General features: G+C 43.6%; 1 protein-coding gene across 2 annotated transcripts in view; it reads right to left on the bottom strand.

Moving 5' to 3' along the window:
- LOC142564869 (ornithine decarboxylase-like) overlaps nucleotides 1–18,361 on the bottom strand; it is a 56,071-nt gene extending 37,710 nt beyond the window's left edge. Inside the window, exon 1 of one of the 2 annotated variants that reach the window (XM_075676058.1) lies at nucleotides 18,123–18,361. The gene's annotated coding sequence lies outside the window, so the exon portion shown is untranslated. Of the gene's footprint in view, nucleotides 1–4,332; nucleotides 4,463–18,122 lie in introns of those variants that run through there. The other variant, XM_075676060.1, reaches the window with a different exon arrangement.
- Nucleotides 18,362–18,394: the final 33 nt, after the last annotated feature.

Raw genomic sequence — 18,394 nt, 5'->3', positions numbered from 1 at the left:
TATTCCGCATCGCTCGGCTTTGCTGCTTGTAAACTTTTGTCATGTGATCGGTTCCGGTGCATATGCAGGGACCGGCGAACATGCTGCGCAGGTTGTTTCGAAGCCACATTTTTATACGTTTGCACGCCTGTTCACCTATGAGGAGCGATAGGATGAAAATAACCTACAGCCTAAATAAATCGGCTGCGCCTTCCTTTTTGTCTGTTTTATGAAAGGGCAATGACAGTATCCTTTCCACGGGGTTTCTAACCTCTCTTTCACACCTGTGCCTACTTGAAACGCTTTGTTTTTTGGTGCGAGTGTCAAGCGAGATGGAATATGCAACAGGTTTGAATATCCCACGGGACCGAATATCACATTTTATACGTGAGAGGTTAGACTAACTATCCAACGAGCCTGAATGTCTTGTTGTCTATTTATGCAACGCAATGGAATGTCCAATGAGATTAAATATCTAACAGTGCCTCTACATGGAACAAGGGGTATGGACCAAGAGACGCTCAAGGTCGTTGGATATAGATACGTGGGGTCATTGTGTACAACAGCAATAACATAGTAAAAAATATAACTTCATCGTTCGTCCGTAGAGTTCACTATTCCATAAACAATGTGATGAATTCGTCATCTTCTTCTGGTGTCTTTGGCTGGATAAAACTTTTGATTAGTCCTGTTTCTTCATAAATAGTTGCGTTGGAACGTTTTTGACAGTTATTCACTGGCTCTGCAGCGCGCACGGGGGAAGCCTTTGAAACGCGCGCCACAGCGACACTCGTCGCATGGAGCATGCGCACCGATAGCGTTATCGTAAGAACTCGCGCGGGGACTGCCGGGAAGGCGGCTGGGCGATAAGAAGGCAGTGGAAACGGCACTCCTGGCTTTTTTTTTTCCGGGGCGCGGACCTGGGGAGGCGCTGGTGGGGCGTGGTCCGTCTAGGTTCTTTTTCGAGCGTGCTGCAGAGCAGAGGGAAAAACGTTTTTGCATTGTGTCCGCGGAAAGAGTGCTCTTGTTGTTCGCTTTTGGGACTTTGGCTGCGCGCCTGGTTCGGTGCTTGCTTGCTTTCTGCGCTTTATGCATTCTGTTATCGACCGAAAGATTGTGTTCGTTGATGGTTTGGAACGGCCTTTCTTTCGTCGCTTTCTTTGGCTTGTATATTTTGTTGCCTCGCTGTTTTGCTGCTTTTTGCTGCTTTGCTTCATTGCTGCTTGCTTCTTTGCTTCTTTGGCGGCGAGGCTGCGGAATTGTTTGAGTGTTTCATTATATCGTAAATTAAAGTGGTTTTTGTTCTTTGCGCCACTGGTCTATTGTCGTGCTGGTAGCGGCTCGCGGACCCCCTGAGCGAAGGCGAGGGGCCTCCATCACTCAGCGACCAAACACAATAGCCAAACAAAGCAATCAGACTTATGACGGCGTTAACGACAAGTATATAGTGGCATGAAAAGCAGACACGACGATGAACAGCAGTGTAATTACGGCAAGATTGTGTGCAGGAACTTATTGTAAAGATAACAAGATCCCATGTGCTGTGGGAGTCATTGGATGGGAAACATTTTGTAAATAGTGCCATATCCAAACTTGGGGCCTTATCACTTGAAGTCCATTCCAGACTTTTTTTTATTGCAATCTCCTCACGTCAATAACCGACACCCGACACAATAACCGGGTGGTGTTCCACAGCGTTGTCTGAACCACCCTATCACACTTTCTCCTCGTTTAAAGGAAGCCACTTTGCTTTCGAAGCCAATGGCATTGCCTAGCTTGGTGGGTTTTTCTTATCTAATAGGGTGGCAAGGGGCGAGGAGTGCGCAGAAGGGCAGAGTGTTTCGGCGGGGCCGAGCTACCGCAGTAAATGTAGATCACCGCATGAGGTGGGTTATTCGTGGGCTTCTCATTGCTTACCTTGCGGTTACTGGTCGAAAACTGCGGCGGCGTGCAACGGTAGGTTAGAAGTGCCACTGAAATGTACCTTCAGCGAAGAGTTCGCAGAGCGATGTCATATACGTGCCGAAAGGGCTCAAAACATTATACTTCCATGTGAAACGTTTTATTAGACGTGCATAAATTCGTTCTTCACAGCAGCTCTGAGTATACAGTGCCAGAGCGATCGGTGGGCATGTGTACAATCACTGTATTCTACCAGTGCTATCATATGGGGCAGAAACTTGGAACTTAACAAAGAAGCTTGAGAGCAAGTTAACGACAGTGAAGAGAGCGATGAAACGGAACACTTAGGCGTAGCGTTGCGACATCGGTGTGGGCCAGAGAGCAAACAGGGATAGCCGACATTCTAGTTGAGATTAGGAGCGAAACATGGAGGTGAGCAGGCCATGTTATGGGTGAGGTAGATAACCGGTGTACCATTAGAGTCACCTAATAGGTGCGAAGGGGAGGGAAGCGCAGTCGCGGAATGCAGAAAACTAGGTGGGGTGGTGAAATTAAGAAATTTGTAGGCACAAGTTGGAATCAGCGAGCGCAAGGCATTGGTTATTGGATGGCAACACCGCCTTCTGTTTAGGTCCTCCGCCAAACGATGATTATGGTGATGATGATGCTAGCTTGTGACAGGCACATCCCGATGACGCCAACGAGACCACCGCGGCCTAATGAGGGCGGCATGAGGATGGCCGATGCCGAAAATGCTAGACTGCGAATTGATGTACGACAGATAACAAACAACCGGAAAGTGGCTGAAGGAGCTAAAGAATACATTGATATCAAAATTGCACATTAGATGGCACGCAACTTAGGTCATCTCCAACAGTAAAAGATTGCGTCACGCAACGAGGTAACAAACGCGTTGACTGGAGATTACACGGAATGGCACAACTAGTGAAATTACTTGGAAGAACCAGAACAAATGCAACGCGGACTCTCTTAGACAGGCTTTCGCCCCGCATTGAACACTATTATGGTATGATGATCATGAAGCCGTATCTTTTTGTGAACACCTTTTAAAGTGTCTCCTTTGCACTTAGCATCCGGGAGAGTTAACTCGTCCGCAGAAAATTCCTGATTATCCTCAATAAATGTGCAATTTGCACATTCATAATAGGCAGTGGCTGATCTTTTGATGAAATCTTGCATGGGCCTCCAAACAATAAAGCATCATGTGATTTTTGCGTGCATTACAGAATGATTTATTAGCCAGTGTTTAAAGTTTGAAAAGTCGGCATTCTAGGAGTGCGTTTAAATACTGTATCTTCAATATAACTCACTGCGCTTTCTGCGATAAATATATAGCTTTAATCTACCCACTGTTGATCCTCTGAGATGGTGGTATACGGACCGTCGGATCTGCAGCTGCAAAGTTGTGTAAATGTACGATTTTATACGTAGGGTTTCGAAAACTCCAAATCTAACGCGAAAAAAAGAAGCGAATGCCGTAAATATTATTCGCATTTGTTGCACCTCTTTACAAAACTGTTCCTTGTATAAACAAAATCGCCATTCTAGGTGCATGGGTCCGACATGTTACCCTAGTAATTTCTATTAAACTTCAGCTAAAGGTACATTTATGAAGGGGAATATTTGTTTGACGCCGCAGTTTAGCTTGTCACACATATGCTGATTGTACTAAGCCTTTCTTGGAGCCCTTGAACATGGTTCGACAATTTCATTTTATTGTCCGGATTGTTTTTTTAAAAAAACTCTCATGTTCACGCTTCCAAGTGCAAATAATTTGCGGATACGAAACTTGCCAGGCAGGTCACGATATCTGCTTTGCCATCAAACTCAAAGTACTTTACTCAATTTACGGAAGTGTCGAAACAAAGGTGCCCATTGCGCGGAAAACTTGGAATAAACCAACCTCTGTAGTCTATCACAGCAAAAAAACCATAATAGCCCAAGTCGCATTCCTTTGAAATAAATAATAACCTCACTCTGTCACATTCTTCCTGCAAAGGCTAAAAGGCCTCGTTCGCCGTATCTCAGTTATTGGTGATAGTACTCAAAGTAAGCCAGCTTTCTGTAGAAAATAACCGATACCCTAAATATGGATACATACATTCTTAGTGGAAGCACCTTGCGCACTCAACCGCTAAAGCTCGTATATTATAACGTGTGTCGTACCGCATTTACTGAGGACCACATCTAGTAAAAGTTAGCTTTTTAGTCCATTGTTTATTTCCACTTCCTGCGCAAAGAATGTGGGACTGTTTGAGTAATGCACTTGAGGATCATTATTGCGTTGTCAGCAACACGCCATGTTTTTTCTGTGCTTTCTTTAACTGCAAAAAGAAAATTTAAAAAAATCATCGCATATACAATACCACCACGAACCCACCAACACTTGTGCTGAGTGCTAATTTGCATAATAAGCGTAATTTTACGAACCAGTTCGAAATTGCTGGTGACGCTTGGCCCAGGGAAACCCGCAAAAGCAGGATAGGCTCGAGCACCGTTGCAGCTTATGTGTCCACCGCGCACGTGGGCTCCTTTTACATGAGTTCAGCAGCCACCTGCTGACACGATGAGGAGGATGTGGATGCGAAATTTCGTACCGCGGCGCTGCTAATGTTTTTGCACTTTTGATACATACATGATTTCAGCTCTCAACCAAATGACGTGTTCACTTATCAGCAGCTGCCATGGTCGATACGGTACATTTCGAACACGGCCAGCTTTTCTACACCCACCCCGGCCCCGTGCCCCGACGACAACACCGGCATAACATTAAACCCTGGCACAACCATCGGAACTTTAGAGCTACAATCGTTCTGCAGTGTCTAGACATGCTTGAAAAATTCATTTTTCTTGCGGTAATATGGACGTCGACCATATACGTATACAGTAAAAATTTTAAGACGTCAATGAGCGATTGTTCGTTGGCTTCTTAAGATTTACCTAATAGAAAACGAGCCCCTCTGTTTGCTCTCTCCTCGTAGATATATACTATAAATTTCTTTCGGTAACTAGAATTATCTTAGCATGTACATTGGTACAGCTTTGACAAATGAGCGTTATGGTTCTGAACTCAATTAGTTGCATGATTTGTGAAGTGTAACATTATTAGTGAAGCGCAATAGTATTAGTGAAGTGCGCAGTACGCCGTATTAGTGAAGTGTTCGATTTCAGGCATCCACCTGAAAGTTAACTTCAGGAGCAGTGGAGCTTGCTCAGAAACACCCAATGAAGCTGTTTTCCTGACATTATTTTTCACTTTACATTTATTTGCCGGGCTCTTAAGAAACGCTTCGTATTGTGGACAGAAAAAAGAACGACGTAAATGTGTTTTGCGAGCCACTCAAATATGGTTTAAAGGGCGAAGCCCACGCGGCAATCGTAAAAGAAAGCCGACGGGTGTGTCACCATGTGCGTTGAACGCATACAGATATCAGACAGCACAGTGCCTATATTTTGCTCCTCCCAACGAACACACGAATGCACGCTGGACACCTGGACCCATTGCTTGTTTTTTTACGCTTGTAGCAAAGAGCACACGGAGATTAATAATTTTTTTTCAAGCACCATCGAGAGCACTTCCTATCGCGACCCACAAAGCCGCAGTTACACATACGCTCCGTATTTCGTGGGCTTTCGTCAGAGCTCGCTAAAATGCTAGAGTAAAATGTAGCATCGGGGAAACATAATTCAACTGCTGCTCAACGCTCAACAACTTTTCAAGTATATGTCTAAACTACTTCAAATATTGCCTAAACTTAAGTAATTCGCTAAATAATCGCAGTTCAAGATGCCGCATAAGTAACTCAACACAAGTACGAACATTGTATATCGTGGATCTTATTCGCCTAAATCGCACCTCTTTACTTTTAGTTTTTTATCAAGTTGCGTGAGACGTCCACTATATATATATATATATATATATATATATATATATATATATATATATATATATATATATATACATATATATATATATATGAAGCTTTCTGTCTTGTGAGACCTGTATGGGTGTGCTGTGTAATGCTACGCTATGACCGCGCTCGGGTGCCAATTTTTCTCTTTCATGAACAATCCACATCTTGCGGGCTTCCCTGACCTGACTTACTCTATTCAATGTCACAGTGTTTTAATTTCGCTTTTTGCTATATTCACCCTTGTGCCTTGATCTACAAGCCTCTTGACCAGCTCAAAGAGTGGAGGGGGAAGCATAAGGATTTTCTTATATTTGATCATCATCATCCGCAGCAGCAGCCTGCTTACGCCAACTGCAGGGCAAAGGCCTCCCCCATAATTCTCCAACTACCCCGGTTATGTGGTAATTGTGGCCATGTTGTCCCAGACAGACAGACAGACAGACAAAGAACTTTAATAACAAGGTCCTGAGAAGCTTTGCCCTAGGGCAGAGCTGCGGGCCGCTCCCACGTGGGATGTTGTCCCAGCAAACTTCTTAATCTCATCCGCCCACCTAACTTTCTGCAGCCCCCTGCTACGCTTCCCTTCCCTTGGAATCCTGTACGTAACCCTTAATGACCATCGCTTATCTTCCCTTTTCGTTACATGTCCGGCCCATGCGCATTTCTTTTTCTTGATTTCAACTGAGGTGTCATTAACTCGTCTTTTGTTCCCTCACCCAATCTGCTCTTTTCTTATCCCTTAACGTTACACCCATCATTCTTCTTTCCATAGCTCGCTGCAGAGTCCTCAATTGAAGTAGAGCCCTTTTCGGAAGCCTCCAGGCTTCTTCCCCGTGCGTGAGTACTTGTAAGACACAGCTGTTATGCACTTTTCACTTGAGGGATAACGGCAACCTGCTGGTCATGATCTGAGAATGCCTGCGAAAAGCACCCAAGCCCATTCTTCTTCTGATTATTTTAGTCGCATGATCCGGATCCGCGGTCGCTCCCTGCCCTAATTGCTAATAATTAAAAGGCACAAATTGCATATCCTTGTAGTTAACGTTTCTTGTACACACCAAATATTGATCTGGGTTATATTTTCGTAAAATTTGTTTGGTAGTTCCTTAAGAAGTTGGATTATTCTCGCATGCAGGTTCACTGGTGCACACAAAGAAGGTTAAGTCTCTTTTTTTAACCCCCCCCCCCTTGTGAATATGTGGTGTTCCGCTAATATGCACAAGGTCGAGGGATTAAATTGCGGCTTTGGCGGCCGCATTTCGATGGGGACCCGATGCAAAAGCGTTCGTGTGCCGTGAATTGGGGGCACGTTAAATATCACCTGGTTGTCAAAATGAATAGGTAGTACCCCATATGATCTGCCTCATATAGAAATCGTGTTCTTTTTTTACGTAATACCCGAGATTTCATTCATTCATTGCTTTTTTTAAGGCGTTGTTGCGGTGCAGCTGTCATTCTGCGTATATTGTAGTCACTTTTTTGTGCTGTGTACTGCGCGTAGCAGACTTTCAAAGGGTTCTTCGGACAACTATTGGGTTTGGTGGACAACGTTCGGACAATGTTCGGACAACGTTTGGACAACAATCAAACAACGTTCAACTATTGGGTTTGGTGTACATTTAGCAAAGTGTTTTCGATGGTGCTCTACCTGTGAATTTAATAACTTCGACACTGCCAGCGTTACCTGCGTAAATCGGTGGTTATGCCGGTTAACACCGATTTCAGCTGTTGTATTGCTTTCGTTTAGCCCTCATATATTGTGAAGCTGTATAGCCTGTAGGCTAATTTCTGCGAACATTATCACGTTACCATACAATATTTTGTAGTGAGCACTTGATACAAGCGAAACTTGGCGTATAATTTATGAACTTTCTTTTTTTTACTGTAAAATGCATACTTGGTCTTTTAATAAAATGAAAGATTTAAATTTAGGTAGTTCTAAAGGGAATGACTATAGAGAAAGTAACAGGAAAACAGTGGGAAATATATTGAGATGCAAACAAACTGAGCCAGTGGTGGAAAGAAGGAATGTAGAGCAGTGTCTGGTTAGAAATACTAACTGATGTACGCATTCAGTCCTTGACACACATGCAGATACAACTACCATTGCGAGTACAAGTTGCACCGCGCCTGAAGCTTATTCCGGAAATATATTCATCTGCAGAGTTTCAAGCACGTACTTCAAGCTGCGATCATGTTTTTTTGTTCGTTTTTAAAGAACCTGTGAATAGCTCATGCAAAACAGGTGCATCATACCGCTGTCAAAGGCAGGCAAACTAGCTCAGTAACCTTGACCTGACCTCCACTTGAAAAAGAACTTAGCGACCTCGATCAACTTCAGCCTTGTTCGATGAAGGTCTCAGCCTCAGCTGAATTGAGCCTCAGCTCAATTCTCAAGGGCTTCTATCGACCTCACGTCACCTCCGCTAGAGTCATTTATTACATTTGTTTCAGGTAAACCAGGCATAAAATATCTGAACTAGTTCGTTTTTTTTCCTAACCTCATTACTGAAGCTTAAGTCTACCTTTCAATCGAAACATTACTGCTGGTTTTCTTGGTCAGGTATTCAGCGCTCAATGTGTCACCAAAGCAGAAACGTACGTAAGCATGTTTTGATATTTCTGATACAGGCAATGAAAGCCCCCACAAAGATAAATACCCATGATACTTATGAGAAAAAAAGTGCTCCCTAATGAAAAATTTGAGGCAACTGTGTGCGGGTTTTCATTTCGCGATATATGTGGATAAAGAATTTGGGAGAAAGATGTTACAGAGTTGGCGATTGTCGAAAATCTGATCTGCGGGTAAAGCACGTTGGCTTTTATACATGACTCGTCGAAGCCCTGGTGCCAGGCAGATTCCAGAAAGGGCTACACAATTCACGTCGTACATACAATCGGAATACAAAGCAGTCGCAAACCACGACAATCGAAAGAAGCGCGAGCGAGAGCTGACACGAGTAGACGATAGCATGGAATGAGCGGTCCAGCTGAGACCAGTTATGATTATGCATCGATTGGTTGGGCGGGTCCACATGACACCAGTTTCCCCGGCGAACCTCACTGAAGAGGTGCGAAGCAATTGGTCTCCAACGTTCGCACCTTTCATATTTCACTCGCGTTCGCTGTCTCTCCTTTCGCTGGGCTCGTTCGCTCGGGTACGCCACCAGCGCCGCCGCCGACGCTCATCACAGGAAGGGCCGCCTAACGCTTATTCAGTAGGAAGTTGAAGCTTCTAAAGAGTGCACGTTAAGCCTTCGTGTGGTTAAGGTAAATTATTGGCATCGTTGTGATGGCGCTGCAATCGTTACAGCAGTGACTTCAGCTGCAGGAACCACCAATGTTGTCACGCAAAAAACTGAATTTTTCTTCGTTTTCTCCTAATCTAGATAGAAAAGGATTGAATGTAAGTATTCTTATGAAGATAGGGTTTTTTGGGGATGCGCTTTTCAGAAAGCCACAGCCATCGAGTTCAGGCGTACCATGTCGCGAGTCAATCGCAAAATATCACGCCGACCAAATAAATCACGTCAATGCAGCTTTCTATCTAAGCAAGGTCTAGAGGCTCTATCGGAAGTGGGCAGGTTGACTGTAGCTCAATGCAACGCTTACATTTGGCCCATATTGCAGTGAATTGCTTGAACACCAATAAATGCTGTGGTAATCAAAAATATCACAGTTTCACTGACAAACAGTTAAATGTGAATTGCGGTTACACCACCTAGTTGGCAGTTTACACTGTGCAATTGTCGAGCAGGCTTTGCATGATATGCCTGAGCAAAATCGCGCGATGAATTTTCAATTGGAGACTTCATTGATATTTTTGTTGACGCGATAGAAGTACTTTGTTCCATGGATTTTCGGAAAACAGGAAGCCAGCGGCAAAAGATTCCTTGGTCAATGCAAAAAGAAATAAAATACCCTATCCGTCCAAAAATCTACTTCGAAAAGATTCGTAAAGGTGAAGTGAGGCGCACAGGGATTTTCGGGCGTGTGCGCATATCCCCTTGCCCAGCTTCGTCCGTGTAGCCCTTTATAGACGTATTCCATCAGAAAGCCCAAACACTCTCTGCTACACTTCATTGCTTAGCGGCAATATAAATAACACGCTTACGGAAATAAATGTGTTTATCACATGCAGTAAGTATGGGATCGAGGTTATCGTCCGTTTTGTTACACTGTAGCAGCATGTGCATCATTACCGAAATTTCGCCCGTGTCCGGTGTGCTCCAGGCAAGGAAGGAGCAAAGAAACAGTGCATGAAAATTGAGGTGTCTGTCTGGTATGTTTTGGCAAGGATGCAGAACCTAGTAGCGTTCTTGGATAGAGCGCAGTGCTTCTAGTGGTTTCAGTGTCACAGAAAGTTGCATGGTGGAATTATTCTAACTTCGTTTTCGCAGTCATGGCAGCACTTCTAGACGTAACTCCCTAACTATGATGACGTTCGCCACTATGTTTCACCGCATGCCCACAAGAGCTTAGAGATATTTGATAAGCGCAGGCAGCCTATCAACAAGGCACGCGTCAAATTTAAGCGGATACACTTCAAAGTTGTATGTCCTATTGTAAAAACCCGCTCTCTTCAAACTCAACTTTTTTGTAGAAACACTTAAAATTTCCATAATTTACGTAAAGGTAGGCCAGGTATAGGTGGCACCTAACAGTCGGCCCTAAGATCACTTGTATCGCGTTCTTAGCTTTCTTAGTACGTTCGGCTTGCATCATGCCTCATAATCAACACTGCTGAGTGGCCAGTTACACAACTAAAAGCACACTGTATGAAATGCCCCTTTCTGACACCAAGCTGCTAGATCAGAGCATTAAGCCAACACACCGACTAATACATCTCGAAAATTGCATAAAACGCGTGCCCTATAGCGTTCTTCAAGCACTGTTTGGTAGCAAAAGGCGTGCCAAGCACGGCGTGCCACCGATCGCACAGGGAACTTTGGGTCCCTCGGACACAAAAATTGCATTAACCACAGAGCAGAGGCGGTCGCATAACGCCTAGAGCAGTACTTTGATGCTACACACAAGCTCTTTCGAACGCATAACAATCACAAAGCAAAATCCTCGCGAAATATCGTCGCGCATCACCCACGTATGTACAGGCATGGCTACAGCGATCACGCAACTCGAGAAGTGACCCACCCTAAGCAGCGTTCAGACGTCTTGCCAGGCGGGAACCCGGAAAGCTTTGTTTCGTGGTTATTGGCGTACTACCGTACACTGAACTGCACAACTGAGTACTCACGATGCTTCTAAAACTCGGACAGATTAGGCCCACTGACGATGGGAATGAGCCTTCACGTACTGCGAACGCACATGGCACGACAGAGGAGCCTACAGTGCGTTATATTGTTTGAGCTACTCTACCACATGACAACACGCACTAGAGACCGCTACTAGTAATTCTGGAGGTTAATACGTACATGTACGCGAAATTCTGAGGATGTCAAAGGTTACATGATGTGCAATCGAAAACATGACACGGACGCAATTGTTTGGGAGAAGCAAACATAAGCAGCTGCGGAACAGTCACCTCAAAACGCGACCTCAGAGAGCATTCGACCTCGCTCAACATCAGGCGTGCGCATGATGTTGACCTCACTCACGGAATTTTTACGAGTCTCGAACCAGATCTATTTCTCAGCTCACTTTGTGAGGTCGAAATCATATTGAGGTTTTGGTGAACCTCATGAGTAGCGAAGCTCGGGATGTTGCCGATCTTTGCGGTTTATTGACTTCAATGAAACATTAGAACTCATCATTAGAACATATGTGGTATTTTGTGAAAATAGTAGGGTGATTTATTGACCGAGTCCTGCCAAGCATATCATTTCCAAGGAAATCATTATTGCCGCTTGAAACCAGTTGTGGTAATATGAGGTCTAAAACAACCTTTCATTTGTAAATACGATTTCTACCGCGTAAATATCCCTTTTTGTATGGAGTCAAATAGTTTAGCAACGTGTGCATGTTGTGAAAATCAGTATCCCAAAGATAACATGAAGAAGCTTGCGCATAAAGGTTCGAAAATTGTTTGTTGTAAAGCATACAAGCAGTCTCACATCTTCCATACGCATCTCGCGGCGTCAGCTTAGCCGCATTTCGTCCAAGGTCAATATCGTCCCTTCGGAAACAGCCTACAGCTCCGTCGTTTGTTAATAGGAAGGCCCGCTGTGCAGTGGAAGAACTAGAACTTGGCTTATAGTTTGTATATCCTGCATGACATGTTTACCAATGTAAAAGGCGAGGACTGCGAAAGAAGCACAATACTTCGAATCTGTCCTGTGCGCATGTACAACCGTGTCTTCCTATATGAGGCAATAAATAGTCGGAAGGTAAGAAAAAACACACATATCGTTGCTTGCGTTTATTTCTCGACCTTTGTGTTGTTCTTGCGGCAAACATATCATGGTTCACTCTCTAAATATTACCTAATTTGACAGTTTGGCCCTGCTTCGTACAAGGGCAATGTATATTGCTCCTTCTGCGCCATCGGCGCAATTCGTTGCGCGCCATGCTGTACCAGTGCCTCGACATTCGAGCGTCTTGTATGGATAGTTTAGCGTTAGGGCTATAGACAAGTTTCTGAGGGCCGAAACGAAACTGAAACGTCCTTGTGCGAGCGGCTTTGAATCGGCGCGGCCTAGGCCAATCGCGGGACGCAAAACTACCGGGAGGGCAACCATCTCCAATCGCGCCCTATGTCGCCGTTTCTCGTGAAACGCCCGTCCAACCCCCTCCGCAACCCCCCCCCCCCCGAATCCAATATTATGAGCAGCTTGCACAGGCCGTGAACACCGCAAATTGTTTTGTCTACTCCACGTCACATCTCAGTACTGATTGGTCAGGCAATGGGACATGTAAAAGTATAAGCTTGCAATACATGGCTTCCCACGACGTCATTGATGGCGCAATTGATGTGGCCCTACGCCGAGCAGGTCTGTGACAAACATTCTTTCTCTCCTCTCATGCGCACTGTGGGAGCCATCGCTGCCTCTATTACTTTTTTTCGCGGTCTTGCTATATACAATTGAAACGTTCGGGGAAAGTCACAGTGGAGACACATGTCGAAGCTATAGCATTTAGGGCCTGGGCATGTGTGTAGATTGCTGTTTCTGCTAATGAGTCTAAATGCCTCAGCGTCGAGAATATTGGAGGAATGAAATCTTTCCGTTACGAACACAAGTTGCGCAGCTGTCGCAGCTGTATTTTTTTATCATTGCATATTTTCCAATGCAGGTATTAGTAGCAAAATATAACACGTTTATTGAGTTTTAATTTATGCATATGCTTAAGCTCCCATGTACGATTTGCGAATTCCCGGCTAAATGTGCTACAATCAATTTCACTTCAAACGTAGGATTTGATCATAACGCGTTTTCCTCACCATCGGTCACGCTTCTCGGCAGTCTAACCACAATGAAAGACCACAGTTTCATTCACTGGTTTACGTTATCCTTGTATGATACAATTTATGATATATAGATTATACACTGAGGATGGCACCAAAGCTCTTAAACATCTCCAATGACCAACGCAAAGCTTCCCTTTAAGAACTGTCACTTTAGATTGGTGCGAAAGGATTTGGTATTGAGATTCGGTGATGGGAAAGCAGCGCTGCAGTGTTGAACCACTGTGACGAGATCAGCACATGCGAAGCGCTTCGGATGTGCTGTTCTCGTGTCTATGGTTCAACTTCGCAGCGCTGCTTTTTAAACACTACTACAGCATCTCACCCTGCATCAGCGGCCGAAATTAATTTCGAAACATAACTATCAATAAATATAAAAGAAAAGCGACCTTGCGTGTGATGTTATAAACCGACAACTCCTTTTTGTGTTCATCTTAATCGACAATTGATAACTTTTGTTTGTTGCGTCACATTTAGCCGCCTCCAACTTGGAGGTCAGCTAGGAAGGGCCTGAATTGGCAAACATTTTGTGGTTATCACGTGTTGACCCTGTAGCTTAACCGTGAAGGCACATTTAGGACTGCCGTGTGGGCATCTCACAAAAAAGCCAACTTTGTTTCAACCGTCGCTTGCTAAGCTGCAGCGCATGAATGTGGTTTGTGGTAGTGAGTTTCAAGAAAAGTTATCGTCGTCTCTTTATGTTTCTTCAGGAATGCAGGCCTGCCTACTGAAGCAAGCAAATTAAAGAAAGGCAGGAAATATGGAGACAAAACGGATAGAATCTTGAAAATAAAAATTGCAAGCAAGAATTAGGCCGCCCCACGCCTAAGAATGTTATACTTCGCACGAAATGTGCCCTCGTTTAACACTAGAACCTCAACGTCATCTTGCCGCAGAAAATCTGGTGTCGGCATCCGGCGACCCATGAGCGAAAATTTCCGCCTGTATTTTGGCATACGTATATGCCACGCCTCGCTTTATGACACGCGGCATGTTTGGGATATATTGCCACACCATTCTGTCCCTGACGTTGGACATACGTTGCCTTACAATCTTCATAAATTTATTCCTCGGAATTTTGAGAATGAAAGCCCAGAAACAAATGACTTGGAACAAATAAATGAATGTGTGATCCTTATGGCGCAACAGCAAGGTATGGCTAAAGAGCGTCGTGCCAGTGAAACAAAACGCTCCCATCGCATGTCTTTTACGTTCAAGCTTCTCAAAATGAAGTATTAAAGTTGTGAAAAAATACCAAAAACCACAAAATAACGTAATATATCTTTTGGCGCAGGTGTGTACCATCTCCGGTATTAGCCAACACGTGAGGCCACCTTTCTACCAGACATCTCGTCTTCCTGCATAGGCGCAGCCGTCAGCGTTTTCCGGTAAAAATTACGGTTGCATAAGGTGCAGTTGCTTGGAAGCACGAGAAGAAGTCAGGCATCATTAAATTCTATCGCGTTCCACTCTTAAAGGCGAAGCCTATGATTCCACCAAAATTTTACTATCAGCTTTGCCCCCCAAGGTTATACATCATCCTGATGCCAGCCTAGCAGTATCACGAAATCCCTAAATCTGAATCAATGAAATGCCCGAGTTGAGTTGAGGTATTTATTGTCTTTGCTTTTTCTAGATCAAGCAGACAAACAGCCAAATAATCTTTCAAGCCTTAGCGTTGACTACACTTTAGATAATGCCTTGAATTTCATTTCCGACGTAGCTCGGCATTTTATTTATTTCCAATACTTTGAGCCCTGCCGGGCTGTTACAGGGTGGGAATACAGAGCACAAAGTTCACGCAAAGAACGCAGTCAAGTTTTCTTCAAAACAGTCAACCCTGTCATTGCTCGGAAACACACAAGAATTCAAGTTATTCCACTCAACAATTGTCTTGACAATGAAAGAGTGCCTAAAGACATCAACTCTTGGCACATAAGGCATTATAGCGTGATTGTGGTTAGTTCGTGGTGAAACCTTTCCAGAAGGCTTCAAATACAAACTGGAATTCAGGTTCAGCATATTGTGATAAAGTTGACATAAAAACTTAAGGCGCACGATTTTCCTGCGCACAGCCAACGTAGTGAGACCAGCCCTGGCGAGCATGGAGGTTACTGAGTGCGTTTTGTCGTAATCAGAACAAATAAACCTAACCGCCATTCGCTGAATGCGCTCTAATTTATCTGTTATGTATTGTTGATGAGGGTCCCAAATTATGCAAGCATACTCTAAATTTGGTCTAACAATGACAGTGTATGCCTTAAGTTTAATATCTAGTGCAGCATCTCTCAATTTACGCCGTAAAAAACCAAGCTTGCGCAGGGCTGATCCACATATGTTTTCGACGTGTTCATTCCACTTAAGGTTACTAGTGATAGTTACGCCAAGATATTTCAGCTTTGTGGAACGCTTAATGACTATTATTTACAGCGAACGAAAACATCAACGGAGTTTTCTTTTTCGTAACTGTCATGCAAACAGATTTATCAAAATTGATTTGCATATGCCATGTTTCACACCAGTTGTAAATTCGACATAAAGCATCATTTAGTCATTCTTGATCAGAAACACTTTTAATGCGACGAAACAAGAGGCAGTCATCGGTAAACAACCGCACTTCAATCATAGGATGTACATCAGTTGCTATATCATTAATATACAGTAGGAACAAAATTGGACCCAAGACCGAGCCCTGAGGTACACCTGATGATACAGGAAGGAAAGATTAGCACTCGCCATCTATTTCAACAAACTGTTGTGTGTTGTGTAAGTAGGCCTGAATCCACTGAATAATTTTTGAATTTACATCATACCCATAAAGCTTTTCAATTAGCTTGCTATGGCTAACCCTATCAAATGCATTTGATGAATCCAGAGCGATGACATCAACTCGTTCGCGACAATTAAGGGCTTCTGCAAAACTGTGTATTGTTTCAAATAATTGCGTGACAGTTGACAGACGCCTTCGAAAACCATGTTGTTTGTTGTAAAAAATATTATTGTTTTCCATGTATATTCTACTAACTGTTTACTAATTATATGTTCTAAGATTTTGCAAGCCGTGCAGGTTATGGAAATCGGACGGTAGTTCCTAATGTCTAGCCTGTCTCCAGCCTTATAATCAGGCACAATCCTCGCTAATAACCATTGACTTGGTAATGCACCATTTATTAATGACAGAAAAAATATTTTAACCAAGAAGCATGCAATCCATTCACAGTATCGCTTTAAATACTCACTCGGTATTTTGTCAGGACCAGGAGACTTTTTTACGTCCAATTTTAGCAACATGTCGACTATACCTTCTTTAGAGATAAAAATGCTATCATTAGTATGGTCCTCGCATTCTAAATCTATTGCAGCACTCTCATCTCTTCGGCTGAATACAGAACCGAAAAAAGTGTTGAATTCTTGGGCAATAATTTGCGGATTGTTGCACACGGTATCATTTACAACTATTCCATTGTTTGAAGGCTTTGATCGGGCAACGTATAACCACAATTTTTGAGGTGATGTTTTAAGGTAATTAGTCAGTGTTGTATCAAAAGAAGACGTTTTCGACGCTCTTAATGTCTGACGAACTTGAGTGCTAAGGGCCGATATTTTCTGTGGATTACAATACGCCTATTGGTCAAAGATGAAGATACGTTCATCGTTTCGTTTGTCTGGACACTATCCAAATAGAGCAAAGTAGATGAGAAGTGTATTTAATATGCAACTGAGAATGCAAATTATGGCTCCACCTCTATTGCATAAAACCGAAACCTTCTTTTATTACTCAAAGTGTTCTGGGATACCAGCTTGTTTAAAAAGACTTGACATATAAGCTACGGTATAGATTTCGGTGAGCGAAGATAGCATGATTACCGAACAACACATATTAGTCCGCAATTATTTCTAAACCTCTCGAACTTTAAAGCCTTGTCGCTAAAGAAGCAGATATATTTCATGAAGTGCACATTGTCATGGTGCAAAAACGTTGCTGAAGTAGAGCATCCGTCAACACCTAGTATTTTGATTTGGCTTAACGTCGTCCTTCTCGCTTCAAGCAGCTTACTGGCTTTGCAAATTGCTTATTCTGAAGAAAATGTTTCATTGTATACCTAACCACACGCATGAACTCTGCATATTTGCAGAGTCCGATTGCTATTTTTGCTTTTAGAAGTATATGGTTGCCTCAACATTTAGGCCAATAAAACTCCTATAAGTACTAGTGATACGAAAGAAAAAAGAATACGATGGAAAGAAGAATGATGGATGTAACGTTAAAGGATAAGAAAAGAGTAGATTGGATGAGGGAACAAGCGCGAGTTAATGACACCTTAGCTGAAACCAAGAAAAAGAAATGGGCATGGGCAGGACATGTAAGGAGGAGGGAAGATAACCGATGGACATTAAGGGTTGCGGACTAGATTTGAAGGGAAGGGAAGCGTAGCAGGAGAAGGGGCAGAAAGTTGGGTGGGCGGAAGAGATTAAGAAGTTTGCAAGAACGACATGGCTGCAATTTGTACATGACCGGAGCAGTTGGAGAAGTATGGGAGAGGTCTTTGCGCTGCAGTGGAATTAACCAAGCTGATGATGATAATGGTGATCATGATGATGATGATGATGATGATTATGATGATGATATGAAGCAGCAAAAAGTTTTGAAACTGCAAGCACGAAGGTAAGTAATATCGATGCACTAACCATCAATCTCACGCTTACTATGTACAGTACCATAGCTTCCTCTCGTAATTTGTAGTAGGAAGCTTTGTGGTGGCAGTTCTTTTCACAATTCTAACACTGCTTATTAGGAAAAGCCTGAAATGCGAAATGTGCGATGCATTGGCAGATTCCTCCCCGTGACATCTTGACGGTATCTCGGCAAAAAATTCTCGGCTCACCTTGCCACTTCCCCGCGCCGGTCCTCTTCGTCCGCTCTGGAGCCTCGACTAGGCTACACTGCTGGCAAGTTCTGTGCGCGGAAACCATCAAGTTTTCTCTCTCAGCACAGCTCTTATGGCAGCAGCATCGTCTCGTTTCTTTTCGCTTGAATTTTCATTTCCATTTTTGCTCCGCACCCTCGGATTTCACAGCCGCACACAATGCTGCGAACACATGTCAGAGCCGACCAGTAAGGGCCGGAAAGTGCCGAGCCGATGTCATGTTGCAGGCA

The sequence above is a fragment of the Dermacentor variabilis genome, chromosome 11 (assembly GCF_050947875.1).
Source record: "Dermacentor variabilis isolate Ectoservices chromosome 11, ASM5094787v1, whole genome shotgun sequence".
Lineage (NCBI taxonomy): Eukaryota > Metazoa > Arthropoda > Arachnida > Ixodida > Ixodidae > Dermacentor > Dermacentor variabilis.
This window is presented reverse-complemented; position numbering and strand designations above follow the sequence as displayed.